Genomic DNA, 20,788 nt, shown 5'->3' on the forward strand with positions numbered 1-20,788 from the left:
AAGGATGACTCCCTTCCATCCGAGCCCCCTCCATTATTTCCTAACATATTTGGTGAACCTTCCATCCATGATTTCGCATGTGTGTCTTCATCCATGGATACACCCATTGTTGATCACTGGCAGGACTTGCCGGGTGTTGGTCCATCATTCGATAACTGAGAGGATAAGTTATTCGTTGAAAATCCACTTGATCTTTCATCTATCTTTTCTGAAAACACAGAGAATGAGTTTGTTCTCTTTTCATCTACCCCTCTATTTGATTCATCTGATCATGAGGATGTTGATGAAATCATTTATTTTTCTGATCGTGGCAGTCGTGACCCATTTGTTTCCATATTTGGTCACGATCATGACTCTATCACTGTTGATCTTTCAAATCCACCGGTCTATGATGATCTATCTAATGAAGAAGTTTAAACACCTAAGACTATCAAGGCACTTCAGCTTAAGCTGATGCTTATGTCAGGCGCTTACTCTCTTGGGGTTAGTCTCACTTCCGATCATGAAATTGTTAAATCACCGAAGGCTCCTCATCACTCATCTATATGCATTGAAGATCCATCTCACACACAGATCATATTTCCTCCACTCGAACTACACGATCCCATCGCTCATGCATTAGAGGAATCTTACATTGCAAGAACACGTATACGACACAAGTTATCTTTGTTTCTTTCCTTTTCTTGCATGTCTCAGTCAAGAGTGTGCTTATGCTTCAAAGTTGCATGCAGTGTCACACAGCACTATGATAAGTCCACAGACTGCTCTTCATGTACTTGCACCCACTTATGTCCTATAGGCACTATCAAACACGAAATGTGGTTGTCTTCATTGTTATATCTTTCTTGCTTGTTGGTTCACGCAAAGGGGTTGCTCATGGACCAAGCCTTCACCAACATGGGTCAACCAATGCATTGGTGGCTGCATTGGAAATATCACTTCACGTGATTAGGCCCATGCACCGTTACTATAGGAGTAGGAGTAGTGTTTTCTTTCAGTTAGTTTGCTCGCATGCTTGTTTGCTTACTCGCTATATTTGTTTGTTTATCTGCTTTCTTGTTAGCTTACTTTATTTGCTTTCACTTTTGCTTATGATCTTACTTTGCTTTGTTGTTTGTTAGTTCGCTTGTTTCGTTCGTAGGTTAGTTTCGCATGAAACCATGTATGACACTTGAAACGAGCTACGTGAAGTAAAAGAGGGCTTGTAGAGCTATTACTACTTGGTTATCTATCATCTTCCCTTTGTATGAAGAGCTTGTTACTTTTATTCCATGATATGTCGAAGGAAAATACGAATTGTTCGAAGTGAATCTTGGTGAAAACATAATGCTTGCGCGATAACTAGTGTCACCTTCTCTAGTCAGTTGTTTTGGGTTAACCCTTATCAGCTTAGTCAAGTAGAGTAAGGTGAGGGGGAAAACCTTAATAGGCACTTCAGAGATATAATAAACTACTTCTCTGTTGGAACAACCTCTTCTGCTCTCAATAAGTGGGGATCCCTCTTCCACCTCTAAAACGAATAAGTGATATGCACAGTTGAAAAAATTAAAAGTCAAAAAATGAAAAATAAAAAATGAATAAGGAGAAAGAAGGGAAAGGCCTCCTGCACAAGGAGGTGAAGCAAGTAACTCTGTTGGGGTACTGACCAAGTTCGTTGGTAGCAGAGCCATGCTTGTGTTCCTATGTGACTCCGTCAGGGTATTGTCCAGGCTTGTTGCCAGCAAAGCAACACTATATATGAAACTAAGACTCTGACGACTATACTGCTTGTGCACCAATATACCCCTCAACCCCAATCGAAATAACTATGTTTCCTTGGCTTGGAATGTGTATCAATCAACCAAGAGTTTGTCAAATGCTACATCTCACAATCAAGCTAGTGTGAAACCAAGATGAGCTGAGAACTAAACAATACTTCGGAGGTGTTAGACTTTCTTTTCACAAACAAGGTCCATTCAAAGAGCTGGAGTTCTACCAGTGTGTCGCCAAGTGTTGTAGCAGCTACAACCACCGTCCAAAATTTTTCCTTAGCCTTGTTTTGGAACCTCCCTACCAACCTTTCATGGCACCTTGTATTACTTCGTTAAGTACACAATCTTCAGTATTTTGGTTACACAAAGGCAGTCTGTCGATCACACCTTGATGCATCCCCTTCACAAGTTGATCACCCGGAATTGGTCCAGTTGCAGGCTAAGAAGCTCCCCAAAGAAATTGCGCATTTCTGGAGGGAAACCAGTCTTCCCTCCAAAAATTGCACAATCCTATCTGGCAACCTGTTGGGCTTCAGAATTGTGCAATTCTGCCAGTCAGCACTCCCAGTGAAAATGCATAATTTCCCCCAGCAGGGCTCCTCAGCCCAGAATTTGTGCAAATCTGGGCAGTAGTTAGTTGCTCTGCCCAAAAATTGTGCAACTCTCCTGGGCAGCCAACCCAGCTCCCAACTAGAAATGTCTTTTTCTTCTCAAGCAGTCAAGCAGCTTCATGCATGAGCAGTTCGGTTAACCAATTCCACCCGAGATAAAGGGAAATTGACTTGCATGCATAGCTTTATTTTCTCGGAATAGCAAAAAGCAGCATGAAAAAGGAATCCCACGATTCAGGGAGCCATTTTTAGCAGCAAGAGGTTACAAGCAAAGTTGTTTTATAAACTTTCCTACAAGTGTCGATTTTTCCTAGATTTGTGACATGCGCGTCATGAGCCCAAACTTATTTATTCGACACATCAGATCTCATTCTTTCACATCGATCTTGGAGCTCTAACATCCCACAGCACATCCAGGACTCTTCAACACATCCGGCTCAGCTATTCACAGGTAAGTGGCCTCAACTTGTCCTTTTCAGCTTTTCTGTGGCTTTTTGTGTATTCACTTGTGTTAGTGCTATTTTCTTGACTTATTTGAATGCTTGTTGTCATTTACATGTATACTAGCTTGTCCTAGCTCCATTTCATTTTCATTACTATCTCACTACTGTCGCATGCATGAAATTTTTTTGCACAAACGTTCGTCGAATCGGCAAATCGCTTCACCCACATGCATGTTGATCTGTTCGCTGAATATTTCATTCATGTTTGCATGCACTATCAATCACTTCTTCTTTCACTTAGTGCCTCCATGCATTCATTTTCATATTTGATTTTAGTTGCCCATCAGCAAGTCGGGCCAACCTTGGCCCGGACTCTGCCTTCACTGAGACATCATTGTGTAATCTGGGGAGGAAGGCTCTGTTTTCCTCTCCAGAAATGCACATTTCTACAAAGCACTTTCCTCCAGGACTATTTTGTGCATTTCTGAGGGACAGTGATTGTAGGCCCAGAAAATTGCGCAATGCAATCCCTGAGCCTACAGTCACTCCCAGCTATAATTGCGCAATCCCAACAGCTAGCAGTTGGTCTGGATTGCGCATTGCACAAGTCCAGCAACCAGTATTGCCTCCCAAATAGCCCAGAATTCCTTTTGTGCAATTCTGGTAGCCAGTCACGCAACCTCCCAGAAGAAATTGTGCAATCTTTCCCATCAGTTTCCCAGGTATGTGTTGTGTCATTCCCCAAATTTTCTTTGGTTTTGGCTAATAGATTTCTCGCCATGCATGTTGCTTGTCTCGATATCTTTCAGGTATTCATCCATCTCAATGGCTTCCAAGAGAATGAGATCACATGACACTGATGGAAATGCAACTGGAGCAGTAGTTGAGTGAGTGTCCTCTAATCTGCCAAGCTATGAAGATACAAAGTTGTATCTAGACAAGGACATCAAACTGAAGTGGCAAGAGGTCAATGAAACATTTGCATGAACTTTTGGGGAAGACCTTGAAGACCATTAGGTGTACGTGAACATTCACAAGTCCGACTTGTACCAGATTCCATGCAGATATCTCGTGTTTCCTTACGCAGACATGATACATTGGATCATCTCTCAAACTGATCCTGAGACGATGACCTTGAGAAGTGTCAGTGGGACAAAGCTTGCGACTTTCTGGGCACGAGATTATGATGAGATTTATCAGATACCAAAGCCCGTGACTGTCATGAAGACTCCATTTAGCTTACCCAACAGCAGTGCTAACTCCAAAGACATTCTGAAGAACTGGATAAAGGAGCCAACTTGATTCAGGTTGACACCCAACCACATCTACAAGACAAAGATACTGAGGAAGGCGTACCAATACTTGATCATATTTTCTTGTCGACTGTATGGCCAAGCAAGCATGGAAACCTTCCCACAGATTTGGGTGGTTTCACTAGACCAATTGGCTAGAGAAGGAAAACCATGTAACTGGTCCGGCATACTGGCTCATCAGCTGAAGGAACAAGTAAAGAAGGCTCGATAGTCACCCAGAGTTATGCATGCAAAGATTTACATGTCCGCCTACATCTTAGATGCAGTTTTTGTACAACAGGAGTTCTTGGGCTTGGAGTGGGCATGGTCACCAGTGGAGACTATTGTGAACAAGTATTTCAAGTTGTTGTCTGAATGCAGCTTCAAAGGAGTAATCACACGGTTGTCCGATCATTTTATCACCCCAGTGTACATGATGATATTCGAATGGGATCCTCCCTCCATGTCAAAGGAAGCAATGGAGGCATTGATAGGCATTGCAGATTGGTATGCCTCTCCGTCCGACACTTTCATCCAAATATTCAGTGCAGAGAAGCCTCTGCATGTTCTTCCAAAGTTTTCCTTAGACGTACTTTTCATGCAGGAAGTAGCATTTCACATCTCAACAGGATTGACAACTAGACTGCATCAAAAGAAGAAGGCACCTTGGCCCGCTCTTTCATTGCGGATTGGGTTATATGAGATCCGGAGTATCAAGCAAGCGGATGTCGAAGCAGAAGTAGTGAAGAAGTACCCATTCAACCTCCAAAGCTACAATTGACCCACATTGCATTGTGAAAGATGACTACACAAAAGTTCAGTTCAATTGGATCCACGGGGCATGTCATTGGGCCAAGGAGGACCCATGGAGATATTTCTACAGTTTCTCTAGACCCAATGAACAGTCAGCTTTCTTGTGGAGTGGTTATCGAAGCAACAGGAAGCAACATCATGGAGAGCACCAGCAGCAGCAGTAGTAGTAATGGTAGTAGAGGAAAACATACCAGTGCATGACAAAGGTAAGAGAAAGATTGTCGATCACATGGAGGAGGAGAAAAGATGCAAGTTTCGAGCAGATCCACTTGTAGAGAAAGCAGTTATGGCTATAGAGGCAAAGAGGTAGCAGCATGACAAGAAAATCGCGTGAAGTCAGAGGGATAAGAAGAAAATGGAAGAATTAGAGAATGAGTTGCATGATTTGAGGGAGAAACTCCGAAAGGAACAAGAGCTACGAAAACAAGAGAGGGAATCGCAGCAGCAGCAAATACAGCAAGGGGTGCAACATGTTCAAACAGACGAAGCAACGCCCATACAAGTAGTTGATTCATCTGAACAGTTGCCATCAGGCGAACAGGGTGAACCATTGTAGCAGAAAGACTTCGCTCATGAGATAGAACAAGCACTTCAACAATTGGATGTAGACATGGAGTAGCAGGAATTGTAACAGGACACCAACCTCATGCCTCACCAAAAAGAGGTCTACTCACCAACTTCAATGAATCTAGATGATGAGCAAGCCTTGAATGACCAAGGAGGCACTGAAATCCTTGGTGATCAGCTGGAAGAAGAGATGCACAACATCTCATTTGATGAATCCCAACATAAAGTTGTGCGGTCGTGCAGAGTGTCAACTCCGGAGGATCATACGTCTCCTGTGCAAGTTAAGGAACAAGTGATCGTGATTGATGTGTGCAAACATCTAGCTAGCTTGGCTGATGCAACCAGAGTGTATGTTGAATCCACTAGTTCAAGTGTTCACTTCGTAATAGCTGAGAATGAGCGAATGGCAAAGGAACTACAAACGGCCAAGAAAGTAGGATACTTGGTGACAATGTTCACCCAAGCTGAACTAAAGAAGGCAATACTCGATGAAGTATTGTCCCTTGACATAGTTATGCGAGCATTGTACTCCAAGTTTGGTACCATGCATAAGGCAGTCATCCATCTCAATGGATGGAAGCAACAATGTGATAGAAGAGAATGTATCTTGATGAAATTGCATGTTGTTGTTGATGACATGCAAACATGGACAATGAAGTACAAGGGAGCCCCATTTCACTTGCCTAAGATGATGAGGGTCAAGTGGTCGAGCTGAAAGAACATATCCGGTTTTAGATCCGGAATTATGAAGGACTCCCGCAGTTCATCACTAGCATACGAGCTTCCCATGCATGGGTATTCAAGAGTATGGATGTTGTGGTGCACACACATGTGATCTCGGATGCACAGTGTTCCCAGATGCTATGGAGGCAAGATTCAGGTTTTAGACGGATGTCACCGCGGAACACACGGACACCATCAAGGACTACAGATCTTGGCATCAATATGTTACTGTTGATCAGCATGAGGATGTTGAGGATTTGGACTTCCATGGTTGTCTAAGTCAGAGTGATGTCTAGCTTGGCTTGCTCAAGCCATTTTGTTCACATGGGTACATGTGCATTGTAATGTTAAGTCATGTCAAGTGTAAGTCAAGTGTCAATAGTTGGATGTAACAGTCATAGAGTAGGTGAAAAGTCATGAGGGTAGTTGAATGGTCACAAAGGGGCATGTCAAGGGACACCCCACCCTTTGCTAGAAATAGTCCCTCATAACTCATTGGATAGGCTTTTGGTGAGCCAAGCTTCCAATAAGACTATCTTGGAGAGAGCTTGGACAGTATTGTAACCCAACTTGGCTTCTCCACTACACGGAGCTAGTACATCTCTTTGGAGGAGCAGGTGGATGTGGTTGTAACGTTCCACTGTTGGGGCTAGGCGGTTTACATGGATGTATTGTGTGACTGGAACTTACACTTATTTATATAATAAGAGCCATCACGTTTTCATGCATATGTTGTTATTGTAGTTGGACTGTTCCAGTTGCTGTAAAAATGTATTTTGTTTAATTTATGTAGTTGTGTATGAACTGTTTTGTATGCAATTATATGAATCTTCTTGGAGATGTGTTGTTGGTTTAACAATCACTTTGGATTGTCGATTGACTTGCTTTCCAGCTTGTGATGCATCTTCACTCGTTGTGTTCCCTTCCCATCTGAGTACTATTGAAAGTTTCCAAGGGGCGCACTCATCTCAAATCACATGTGTTAGAACGTCTCATGCACCTTCCTTGACTCACTACAGCGGTCACACCCTTGCTACCAATAGAGTTATCTTACTTGCCTATATGTGAACTCGTGGTCAAGGCATTACCATACGACCCACTACTGGGACTCCTACCCCAAAAGGTCTAAGGTCTAATTGGGACTTCTTACCAGGGAGATCCCCTTGACATGTTGGCGGGTCCAACACTGTCAAAATTTCTGGTGCTAGAATGAGGGATTGATGACAAGTTGTGTCCTCTCATCTAGTTTTGAACCTTTTCATACCTTTCATGGATTCTTGCACTCTTCTCCCTCCGCGATGTTTTTCGAATCGTGAAGATGTCTCCATCATGGGGGATTTTTTTGATCTCTTGTCCACTTACACATATCATGGTGAAGGCGAAGTGGCCTGGCCTGAGTACTTACATGACTTTCTTTCCATGCTTCCTAAGGAAGATGGGTGTTCTGATGAACATGCCAGATTGCTGCTTGCACACACACTTTGTGAATCTCCACGTCGATGGCTACTCAGCCTACCAGCTGACAACGTGCACTCACTTGAGCACTTCTATGATCTCATTAAAGACACTTTCTATCATTTTGATCCAGACTATCTTGACCAAAAATTGTTACAACAACGGAAGGCTCTGCCTAAATCGGTTATAGATTTTTGGCAGCGCTTCCGTGACTTGCAGTTTCAAGCTCCAAGGAGTGAGATGAAATTTTCCTATCGTTGGGACCGGTTCAAGTATTGCCTTAATAAATCTGCCTGTCCCAAGAAGAAGCTTGAAATCAAGCCTTGCTCAACATTCTTCAGTGAGGGAGCTGTGCAATCTCATGTGGATGCAGTCACTGTCCCGACTGGCTGTCTGCCTTCCCCTCATTCCACAGCTCCACCACTACCAAGTGATGTTCAGGATCATGTTCACACACTTGTTCAACTTTCACATCCTCCCAACATCACTTCACTCAATTTTCGTGTAAATCTGATCGTGAGTCCTTCGAGTTATCATATGCATTATGTTCTACGACCTCCATCTTCGCACTCGAATGTTCCTCCGGATGATATCATCTTGTGCTCATCCATTTTGGACTCTTCACTTGTTGTGAACGAGGAACAGGCCACTGACAGAGTTGGTGTTGCACAACCAATATGCACTATCATTTACGAGGAGTATGAGTGGGAGTTTGAGCAAAAACACTCAGCGAAGGATGACTCCCTTCCATTCGATCCCCCTCCATACTTTCCTAACATCTTTGGTGAACTTGCCATCCATGACTTCACATGTGTGTTTTCATCCATGGATGCACCCATTGTTGATCGCTTGTAGGACTCGTTGGGTGTTGTTCCATCATTCGATAACGGAGAGGATAAGTTATTTGTTGAAAATCCACTTGATCTTTCATATGTCTTTTCCAGAAACATAGAGGATGAGTTTCTTCACTTTTCATCTACCCCTCTGTTTGATTCATCTGATCATGAGGATGCCGATGAAATCACTTATTTTTCTGATTGTGGCGGTTGTAACCCATTTGTTTCCATATTTGGTCACAATCATGACTCTATCACAGTTGATGTTTCGAAGCCACTGGTCTAGTATGATCTATCTGATGAAGAAGTTGAAACACCGAAGACTGTCGAGGCACTTCAGCTCAAGCTAATGGTTATGTTAGGCCCTCGCTCTCTTGGGGTTATTCTCACTTCCGATCATGAAACTGTTCAATCACCCAAGGCTCCTCATCACTCATTTGTATGCATTGAAGATCCATCTCACACATAAATCATATTTCCTCCACTCGAACTGCATAATCCCATCGCTCATGCATTGGAGGAATCTTACATTTCATGCACATGTGTACGATGCAAGTTATCTTTGTTTCTTTCGTTTGCTTGCATGTCTTAGTCAAGAGTTTGCTTATGCTTCAAAGTTGCACACAGTGTCACACAACACTATGGTAAGTCCACGGACTGCTCGTCATGCACTTGCACCCACTTATGTCCTATGGGCACTGTCAAACATGAAGTGTGGTTGTCTTCATTGTTATATCTTTCTTGCTTGCTGGTTCGCACAACTGGGTTGCTCGCGGACCAAGCCTTCACCAACATGGGTCAACCAATGCGCCGGTGGCTGCATTGGAAATATCACTTCACATGATCAGGCCCATGCACCGCTACTGTAGGAGTAGGAGCATTGTTTTCTTTCAGTCGGTTTCCTTGCATGCTTGTTTGCTTACTCGCTTTATTTGTTTGTTTGTTTGCTTGCTTGCTTACTTGCTTTTCTTTCACTTTTTCTTCTGCTCTTGCTTTGCTTTGTTTTTTGTTCGTTCACTTGTTTTGTATAGTTCGCTTGTTTCGTTCGTAGGTTAGTTTCGCATGAAACCATGTATGACTCTTGAAACGAGCTGCCTGAATTACAAGAGGGCTTGTACTGCTATCACTACTTGGTTATCTGTCATCTTGCCTCTATATGAAGATCTTGTTACTTTTAGTCTGTGATACGTTGAAGGAAAATATGTATTGTTCGAAGTGAACCTTGGTGAAAACACAACGCTTGCGTGATAACTAGTGTCACCTTCTCTAGTCGGTTATTTTTGGGTTAACCCTCGTCAGCTCAGTCAAGTAGAGTAAGGTGAGGGGAAAAACCTTAACAGGCACATTATAGATATAATAAACTACTTCTCTATTGGAACAACCTCTTTTGATCTCAATAAGTTGGGATCCCTCTCTCGCCTCTAAAATGAATAAGTGTTATGCACAGTTGAAAAAATTAAAAAATTAAAAAATGAAAAGTCAAAAAATGAAAAATGAATAATGCGAAAGAAGAGAAATGCTTCCTACGTAGGGAGGTGATGCAAGTAACTCTGTCGGGGTACTGACCAGGCTAGTTGGCAACGGAGCCATGCTTGTGTTCCTATGTGACTCCACCAGGGTACTATCTAGACCTGCTAGCAGTGGAGCAACACCAGAGATGAAACTAAGACTCTGACGACTATACTGCTTGTGCACCAATATACCCCTCAATCCCAATCAAAACAACTGTGTTACCTTGGCTTGGAATGTGTGCCAATCGACCAAGAGTTTGGCAGATGCTACATCTTACAATTAAGCTAGTGTGAAACCAAGATGAGCTGAGAACTGAACAATACTTCCAGAGGTGTTAGACTTGATTTTCACGAACAAGGTCCATTCAGAGAGCTGGAGTTCTACCAATGTGTCACCAAGTGTTGTAGCGGCTACAAACACCCTCCAAAATTTTTCCTTAGCCTCATTTTGGAGCCTCCCTACCAACCTTTCATAGCACCTTGTCTTGCCTTCTCAAGAACACAAGCTTCAGTGTTTTTCTTGCACAAAGGCAGCATGTTGATCACATCTTCATGCATCCCCTTCACAGGTTGATCACCCAGACTTGGTCCAGCTGCAAGCTGAGAAGCTCCCCAAGAAATTGTGCATTTCTAGATGGAAACCAGCCTTCCCTCCAGAAATTGCATAATCCTATTTGGCAACCTGCTAGGCTCCAGAATTTCGCAATACTCCCAGTGAAAATTACGCAATTTTCCCCAGCATGGCTGCTCAGCCCAAAATTTGCGCAAATCTGGGTAGCAATCAGCTGCTTTGCCCAGAAATTACGCAAATCTCTTGGGTAGCCATCCCAGCTCCCAACCAGAAATGCGCATTTCTCTCAAGCAGTTGAGCAACTTCATGCATGAGCAGTTCGATTGACCAGTTCCACCCGGGACCAAGGGAACTTGAGTTGCATGCATAGCTTTCTTTTCTTGGAATAGCAAAAGGAAGCATGCAAAAGGCATCCCATGATTCAGGGAGTTATTTTTTGTAGCTAGAGGTTACATGCAAAGTTGTTTTATAAACTTTCCTCCTAGTGTCGCTTTTTCCTAGATTTGTGGCATGCGCGTCATAAGCCCAAAATTATTTATTTCAGGCATCAAAGATCATTCTTTCACATCGATCTTGGAGGTCTGACATCCCACAGCACATCCAAGACTCTTGACACATCCGGCTCATCTATTCACGAGTAAGTGGCCTCAACTTGTCTTTTTCAACTTTTCTGTCACTTTTTGTGTATTCACTTGTGTGAGTGTTGTTTGCTTGATTTCTTTGAACGCTTGTTGTCATTTACATGTATACTAGCTTTTCCTATATCTGTTTCAATTTTCGTTGCTATCTCACTATTGTCGCATGCATGAAATTGTTTTTCACAGACGTTCGTCGAATTGGCGAATTGCTTCACTCACATGCATGTTGATCTGTTTGTTGAATCTTTCATTCATGTTTGCATGCACTATCAATCACTTCTATTTTCACTTAGTTTCGTCTTGCATTCACTGTCATATTTGCTTTCAGTTTCCCATCGGCGAGTCGGGCCAACCTTGGCCCGGAATCAGCCTTCACTGAGACAGCATTGTGCAATCTGGGGAAGGAAGGCTCTGTCTTCCTCTCCATAAATGCACATTTCTGCCCAGCACTGTCCTTCACAAACTTTTTGCACATTTCTGGGGGAGAGTGATTGTTGGCCCAGAAAATTGTGCAATGCAGTCCTTGAGTCTACAGTCACTCCCAGCTGGAATTGCGCATTGCGCAATCCCAGTAGCCTGTAGCCAGTCTGGATTATGCATTGCGTAAGTCCAGCAACTATTCTTGCCTCCCAGACAGCCCAGACTACCTTTTGCACAGTTCTGGTAGCCAATCACACAATCTCCTAGAATAAATTACGCAATCTTGCCCATCAATTTCCCAGGTATGTTTTGTGTCATTCCCAGAATTTGCTTTGGTTTTCGCTAATAGATTTATGACCATGCATGTTGCTTGTCTCTAGATATTTCAGGTGTTCATCCATCTCAATGGCTTCCAAGAGAATAGGATCACAGGACACTGATGGAAATGCAGTTGGAGCAGCAGTTGAGCGAGTGTCCTCTAGTCTACCAATCTATGAAGATACAAAGTTGTATATAGACAAGGACATCACACTGAAGTGGCAAAAGGTCAATGAAACATTTGCAGGCACTTTTGGAGAAGACCTCGAAGACCGTCATGTGTATGTGAAAATTCACAAGTCCGGCTTGTACTGGATTGCATGCAGATATCTCGCGTTCCCTTGTGTGGACATGATACACTGGATCGTCTCTCACACTAATCCCGAGACGATGACGTTGAGCAGGTTCAGTGGGACGAATCTTGAGATCTTTTGGGCACGATATTATGATGAGATGTATAAGATGTCAGAGCCTATGACTGTCAGAAGACTCCATTCAGCTTACCCAATAGCAGTGCTAACTCCAGAGACATTCTAAAGAATTGGGTAAAGGAGCCAGCTCGATTCAGGTTGACACCCAACCAGATCTATAAGACAAAGATACTGAGGAAGGTGTACCAATACTTGATTATATTTTCTTGTCAACTGTATGGCCAAGCAAGCATGGAAACCTTCCCACAGAGTTGGGTGGTTGCACTGGACCAATTGGCTAGAGAAGGAAAACTGTGTAACTACTCTGGCATACTAGCTCATAAGCTGAAGGAACAAGTAACAAAGGCTCGACAGTCACCTGGAGGTATGCATATAGAGATTTACATGTCCGTCTACATCTTCGATGCAGTCTATGCCCGACAGGAGTTCTCGAGCTTGGAGTGGCCCTGGTCACCGGTGGAGACTGCTGTGAACACGTATTTCAAGTTGTTGTCCAAATGTAGCTTCAAAGGAGTAATCACACAGTTGTCTGATCATTGTTTCACCCCAGTGTACAAGATGATACTCGAACAGGATCCACCCTGCATGTCAAAGGAAGCAATGGAGGCATTGATAGGCATTGCCTATTGGTATGCCTCACTGTCTAGCACTTTCATCCGAATGTTCAGCACAGATAAGCCTCCGCATTTTCTTTCAAAGTTTTTCTTAGATGTACTTGTCATGCAGGAAGTAACATATCACCTCTCGGTGGGATTGATAGCTAGACTGCATCGAAAGAAGAAGGCACCTTGGTCTGCTCTTCCATTTCAGATTGGGTTATAGGAGACCCAGAATATGAAGCAAGTGGATGTCAAAGCAGAACTGATGAAGAAGTATCCATTCAACCTTCGAAGCTAAAATCTGTATGACCCACATTGCATTGTGAAAAATCACTACACGAGATTTCAGTTCAATTGGATCCATGGGGCATGTCGTTGGGCCGAGGAGGACCCATGGAGATATTGCTACAGTTTCTCTAGACCCAATGAACCAGTCGGCTTCGTTGTGGAGAGGTTATCGAAGCAACATGAAGTAGCATCATGGAGAGAACTAGCAGCAGAAGTAGTAGTAGTGGTAGTAGAGGCAAGCATACCAGTGTGTGACAAAGGTAAGAGAAATATTGTCGATCACAGGTAGGAGGAGAAAATCTGTAAGTTTCAAGTAGATCCACTTCTAGAGAAAGAAGTTATGTCTATAGAGGCAAAGAGGCAGCAGTGCGGCAAGAAAATCACGTGAAGACATAGGGATAATAAGAAAATGGTAGAAGCAGAGAAGGAGTTGCATGAGCTGAGGGAGAAACTCCGAAAGGAACAAGAGTTGCGCAAATAGGAGAGGGAAGCACAGTAGCAGCAGATATAGCAGGGGGCACAACATGTGCAAACAGATGAAGTAGTTTCCATACAAGTATTTGATTCATCTAAACAGCGGGCATCAGGAGAACAGGGTGAACCATCACAAGGCCAAGACTTTGCTCATGAGATAGAACAAGCACTTCAACAATTGGATACAGACATGGAGCAGCAGGAGTTGGAACAGGACACGGACCTCATGCCTTACAACAAAGAGGTTGACTGACCAACTTCAATGCATCCAGATGATGAGCAAGTCTCGAATAACCAAGGAGGCGATGAGATCCTTGGTGATCAGTCAGAAGAAGAGATGCGCAACAGCTCGTTTGATGAATCCCAACATAGAGTTGTGCAGTCTTGCAAAGTGTCAACTCCGGAGGATCATACGTCTCCTGTGCAAGTTGAGGAATGAGTAATCATGATTGATGTGTGTAAACATCCAATTTCCTTTACTGCTGCAACAATAGTGTATGCTGAAGCCACTAGCTCAAGTGTTCACTTCCTAATAGTTGAGAGTGAGCAAATGGAAAAGGAACTACAAACGGCGAAGAAAGGAGGAGACTTGGTGACAATGTCCTCCCGAGTTGAACTAAAGAAGGAAATACTAGATGAAGTATTGTCCCTTGACACAGTTATGTGAGCATTGTACTCCAAGTTTAGTACAATGCACAAGGCAGTCGTCCATCTCAACAGATGGCATCAATGATGTGCTGGAAGAGCATGTATCTTGATGAACTTGCATGTTTTTGTTGATGAAATGCAAACTTGGATGATGAATTACAAGGTAGCCCCACTTCACTTGCCTAAGAGGATGAGGGTCAATGTCGTCGAGCTAAAAGCACGTATTCGAAGTCAGATCTCGAATTATGAAGAACTCCCATAGTTCATTTCTAGCATACAGGCTTCCCATGCACGGTATTCAAGAGTATGGATTTTGTGGTGTGCAGACATGCGATCCCATCACTTGGGACTCTCACCCAAGCGAAGACAAAGAAACAGGTCCGACTAGATCTTGACTCATACTTCGACGAGTTGATGTGCATTGCCACTAGCCCAGACTTGCCCATCAGTGTAGACATCATGCACAAGTATGTTGTTGGTCCGGCCACATTGAAAACAATGATGTGCATGCTTTCAGATGAGTTGGATAGAGGAGCCCGAGTAATGTACCCAGATGCTATGGAGGCAAGAGTCAGGTTTCAGACGGATGTCATCGCGAAACACACAAACACCATCAAGGACTACAGATCTTGGCATCAATATGTTACTGTTGAGCAGCATGAGGATGTTGAGTTGGACTTCCATGTTCTTCTAAGTCAGAGTGATGTCTAGCTTGGCTTTCTCAAGCCATTTTGTTCACATGGGTACATGTGCATTGTAATGTTAAGTCATGTCAAGTGTAAGTCAAGTGTCAATAGTTGGATGTAACAGTCATAGAGTAGGTGAAGAGTCATGAGGGTAGTTGAACAGTCACAAAGGGGAATATCAAGGGCCACCCCACCCTTTGCTATAATTAGTCCCTCATAACTCATTGAATAGGCTTTTGGTCAGCCAAGCTTTCGATAAGACTATCTTGGAAAGAGCTTGGACAGTATTGTAACGCGCCTTGGCTTCTCCACTGCACGGAGCTAGTACATCCCTTTGGAGGGTAGTCGGATGTGGTTGTAACGTTCCACTGTTGGGGCTAGCGGGTTTACATGGATGCGTTGTATGACTGGAACTTACACTTCTTTATATAATAAGAGCAAGCATGTTTTCATGCATATGTTGTTATTATAGTTGGACTGTTCCGGTTGCTGTAGAAATGTATGTTGTTTAACTTACGTAGTTTTGTATGAACTATTTTGTATGCAATTATATAAATCTTGTTGCAGATGTGATGTTGGTTTAACCATCACTTTGGAATGTTTGTTAACTTGCTTTCCAGCTTGTGATGCATCTTCGCTCATTGTGTTCCCTTCCCACCCGAGTATTGTTACAGGTTTCCAAGGGGCGCACTCATCTCAACCCACATGTGTTAGAACCTCTCATCCGCCTTCCTTGACTCACTACAGTGGTCACACCCTTGCTACCAACAGAGTTATCTTACTTGCCCCTGTGTGAAATTGCGGTCAAGGCATTACCATACGACCCACTGTTGGGACTCCTACCCCAAACTATTTGAGGTCTAATTGGGACTTCTTACCGGGGAGATCCCCTTGACATGTTGGCGAGTCCAACACCGTCAACAGTACCATTCACGAGAATCCATCCATCCCAGTGAAATGTGGACATAGGGTCAAACTTCTTTTTTTCCACTTCAATCTTGATTTTTTGTTGTTCCTTTGGTTCCATAGGTTTTTTTGCTACTTTTATATCTCTATACATTTAAATCCTCCATGCACTTTGTACTATATGCCTCTTTGGTTCCACGTTGATCTATAGTAATTTTGCTAATGAATAGGTCCTTACCTTCATGACTATTGTTTCTCTATGTGGTCTAAATTGTGATATATAGCAACCTTGTCTATTGGATCTTTAGTATTTAACTCTTCAATATGTGGTTTCTTTGAGTCACTTAACTCATCATATTATCCTTGTTGTTTATGACCTTCATAGGGCTTTTCTTCGTGTGCTTTTGTAATGTATTCTTCTCCTTCAACCTTAAGCTCTCCATTTTATGTTTCATTGGGTATCACAATTATTTTCATTGTAGTGACTTCTTCCTGTGGCCCCTTAGGCACTTCTTGTTTAGTAAGAGAGATACCATGTAGTTTGATTTTATTTTGTTTCTACCAAAACTCCATAATAAAAAATTGCACATTAATATTAATTGTACCATTGATTCTACACAATGATATCTAAGATAATATCCACATTGTCCATTTATATAGCATGGAAATCATTATAAAAACATATTTATCCATAGCAACCTTCAAATATCCAAAAATATGGACATTCTCAGCCCCAACCTTTGCACTATAGATATGCTGCTAGGATTTGTAATGTTTTAACCAATTTAACATTACTGAAATCATGATTCCTACTAGATTTCTATAAATAATAGCATTTTCCCACTAAAGACATCAATGAACGTGTAATATGAAGTTTTCACATGAAAATAAACACCCAGTTCTCTTTGTATGCTTCTTAGTACCATGACACCATAGGTTTATCTCAAGGAAACAATCCTAGCTTCTAGTTTGTCACAATGTCCTTCCTTTTCTTATAGTTGGCTTTTCACCACTTCTTTCATTCTCTTGGCTTATTTTAATTGATTTTAGGATGAGACCTATTTTATTTGTTTCATCATGATACTTATTTTCATACTCCTACAATAGCCCCTTCTAAATTGTGTTTATTATTGTGAGTCTCTTTATCTCTTCTGAGGTAGCAAAGAGCTCGCCTTGAAAAACTTTCTTACTCTAAATTTCCTCCTCTACATTTGTCTTCTCTTCCAGGTTATCTTTGTTTTCTTAATCAATAGTTTGAGTATTCATGACTAGAAAATCATCTTCATCATCATTTCCTTCATATTGTTCATATGGACATCTAGAAGAAAAATGAAATTCATTACCACAACTAAAACAAAGTGGAAGATTATGTTTTCCTTTGTTGGTTCTTTTGAGATAGATTGCACTACATCTGATTTCCCTTTTTTATTTCCCAAGACCATGAGTAGTTATTCTTGTTGATTATCATCAGATGCATCTTCATCAATATCTTTTGATGAGTTTCTATCTTCCTTGGAATAAGAAATTTGATGCAGGGGTGGCTAGGATCTGATCAGCAATCCCAAAAATTTTGAATTTTACAACCGCTTCCCTAAATTTCAACCCAAGAAATAACTCCCTTTCTTAAAGAAAAACCTGCCTTAATTAAAAATAAGTGGGAGGAGCTGCAAGGGTGGGGGAAAACAAAAACCATCGGATTTAAACACTATTCAAATATAATAGCACGTGGCCCAAAACATAGACAAAACCATCATAGCTTAAACTTACCCGATGCATTAGAGATCCCCGTCATCCTGGCTACTTTCTCATTAGTTGAGTGCCACCTCGACCCAGTGCCTAATTATCTCAACACTTTCTTATGTGATTCTTCTTTGCATCATCTGGGTAAAAGACTCTAGGAGACTGAAATAATTTATGTCAATCATCAATGTTGCTTTCCTTCATAGTTCCACAAGTTTAATTAGTTAAGTCGCGTCCCTTCTATTCATAGCATCCTAACACAATGATTCAATTCTAGTTCTTATTTAGCCCACTACAATCATCATGCTTCCATTGCACACTCTAATCACTACTGCTACGTGACTCTAATTGCTTTGGATCATTTCTCCACTTGTTCATCCGACTTCGGCCCTACTCCAAAGGATGTCCACCTCCTTTGTGCATTAGTTCCTTGGTATTTAAATTGTGTTCTGGGATGATCTCTCTCCTGAGTTTTATGATGAAATTCCTACAATAAATCAGCACTTTAGTATAATTTACAGGGTTCTCTTACACATAATTAATAAAATATTTCCACATGAATCAATTTCAAACACTCAAATATATCGGTTCCTTCTATTAACAAATACACATGCTTTGTACAAAATTATAGAAAGACCCTCTCCTTGGCCTAATTTACATTAATCACTCCTCTTGGCATTATGGCCATATTTGGCCTTACTTTTTTGGCCCTCTCGACACTCATCTCTCACTCTCTCCTACTTACATTTTGTCATTTGTTCACATTTATATAAAACGGGATTTTGGACTACAATTAGTTCATAGCCACAAAATCATCAACAAACCCCATTCTAGGATCCTCTAGATCCACCTATCCTCCAAGAAATCTAATTAACTGTAAAATCTCTCTAACTCACTCAATATTCTCAAGATATCTCCTTTGAAGTAGATCTTATTACAATATTCATAATTTCCCTGGTTTTCTTTAAAAACATAGGAAATAGAAATAATTAAATAATTACACTCAATTAGGGAACCAACTCCCTTGGTCAATGAAATAACCCTAAGTCTAATAAAAAATCATTTTTACTTGTAAGTAATATGCTCCTGCATCATACTCCCAACATGAAAAAATCCATGGTCTCCTGACCATGTCCTTTCATATGCTGATAAAAATTCCCCCTAGGTCCCAAACTTTAGTTTATAGATGTCGATTTGTCCTGCTACTTTGTTGCCTTTAGTACTCAAAGCTTCCATACTTTATGTTGATGCTTCCCATTTTCTTTGCTAATAAAAATTTATTCAATCATATGCACCTCCTTATTTTTTGTCCTCCTTTGTCTGTTGTGTCTTCTCGTGGATGTCTTTCTTATCAGCACCCACAATTCATCAATCACCTAATCAACTTTTGTCGTTGGCTGAACGTTAATATTATCATTGTCCTCAAGTTTTTGTACATCTACCTATGTCATAAGACTTATAAAACTCTTTTCAATCAACTAATGACATTTTTCATTCCTCTCCTCATTGGTTTTGAACATTATTTCCTCCAACTTTGTATTTGCAAGTTGAATATGAAATAGTTGGCTTTCTATACTCTCCTCCAATAAATTCAATTCCTTATACATTTCATCAAAATCATTTTGAATTTTACTTGTGTCCTTTATGCAATAACCATTGCTTGGATCTTTTTCCAGCCATTCCTCCAAATTTCTATCTCATCTTCACCTGTGCTTTCTCCCACTGACATGAGATTTTCAACTATTGTTGAAATTTCCTCGAGCATTTCTTCATAAACTAACTCACCATCTTCTAATGGTGTTTCCTCTTCTACACTTGCATAATCTCCACGACATGATATTGATTCATCCTACTATGCAATATAAATTAAAGCATGTTCCCCATCACTTCCCTCTATCATAACAGCTTCCTTGACAAATCCATCATCTACAAAGTCAATAAACACATGTTCACAATATTTCTCTATCTCAACCATGTCTTCCAGAAGTCTCATTTCTTCATCAACTTGCAATAGCACATCATTTAAGTGTTGATCATCACCTACCAAACTTACATCATACACAAAGTGTCGATTTCGAAAACTTAAGGCTCTTTATTTCAATGCTTCAGCTACCTCATCTTCATACTGATCTGAACTAATCCCATAGTCCATCTCGAAATTTATGGCTTGTTCTACATCAAGGAATAAAATTTATTCAAAAAAATCATTTTATATTCAGTTGCTTTGAGTTCTTCCTTCAAATTGTCGTACATATTTTGTCTTGGATTCCTTTGCAATGGATTCCATCTCACCTTCTTCTTCCTTATCTAGCCATATATCTAGACTTCCTAGCTTTCCTATAGCAATTACTTCAAATGATTGAGTTCCACTCTTAACTCAACCATGTTCTTGTTAAATTCCTCATCAGTCATCCTCTTTTTTCAGTAGAAAAAAACAGAACACTCTTATATTAATAGGAATGTTTTACATATTTGATCGGTATTTAACCAGGGTAACAACACTTCTTACTAATGACATTCAAAGCAAGCATCAAATATCTTCAATGCCAACAAAAAAACACCCTACCTCTTAGAGAGGCATACATTGCAAATAGAAACAACGACAATATTACAGAGACATAGAAACAGAGGGATGGCATCAGCTTATGTAAAATCTAAATGGGAAAAAGAAATAGCAAGGGACGGATATTATAGTTTAAACATCCCCTATCTGTAAATCGCTCCATTATGAAATACCTCAAAGAACATTTACCCAGGAATCTTCCTCTTTATGCCAACTACTTTAGCATTCTTCTTCATATGATTGTGACTTCTCCTCTTTGAACCCTTGACACGACTATCAATAATCATCATTTCCTTCTTCTGTGAACTCTCCTTGTCCACCGGTGAGTTGCAACAAGCCTTCTCCATATTTGCAAGAAGTCTTCCACTTGTTATCAATACCAATTCATCCTCTTGGTATCCTCTTTTCTTCTGGTCCTCTACAGTAGAACCTCTTCCCCTTCTTGTTAAACACAATTTCTCCTCAGATTTCAAAGTCATTGGCTTTTGCATCTTCATCTACTTA

Source organism: Pinus tabuliformis, chromosome 5_2, assembly GCF_031772625.1.
Source record: "Pinus tabuliformis cultivar Carrire ecotype Pingquan chromosome 5_2, CPIR1, whole genome shotgun sequence".
Lineage (NCBI taxonomy): Eukaryota > Viridiplantae > Streptophyta > Pinopsida > Pinales > Pinaceae > Pinus > Pinus tabuliformis.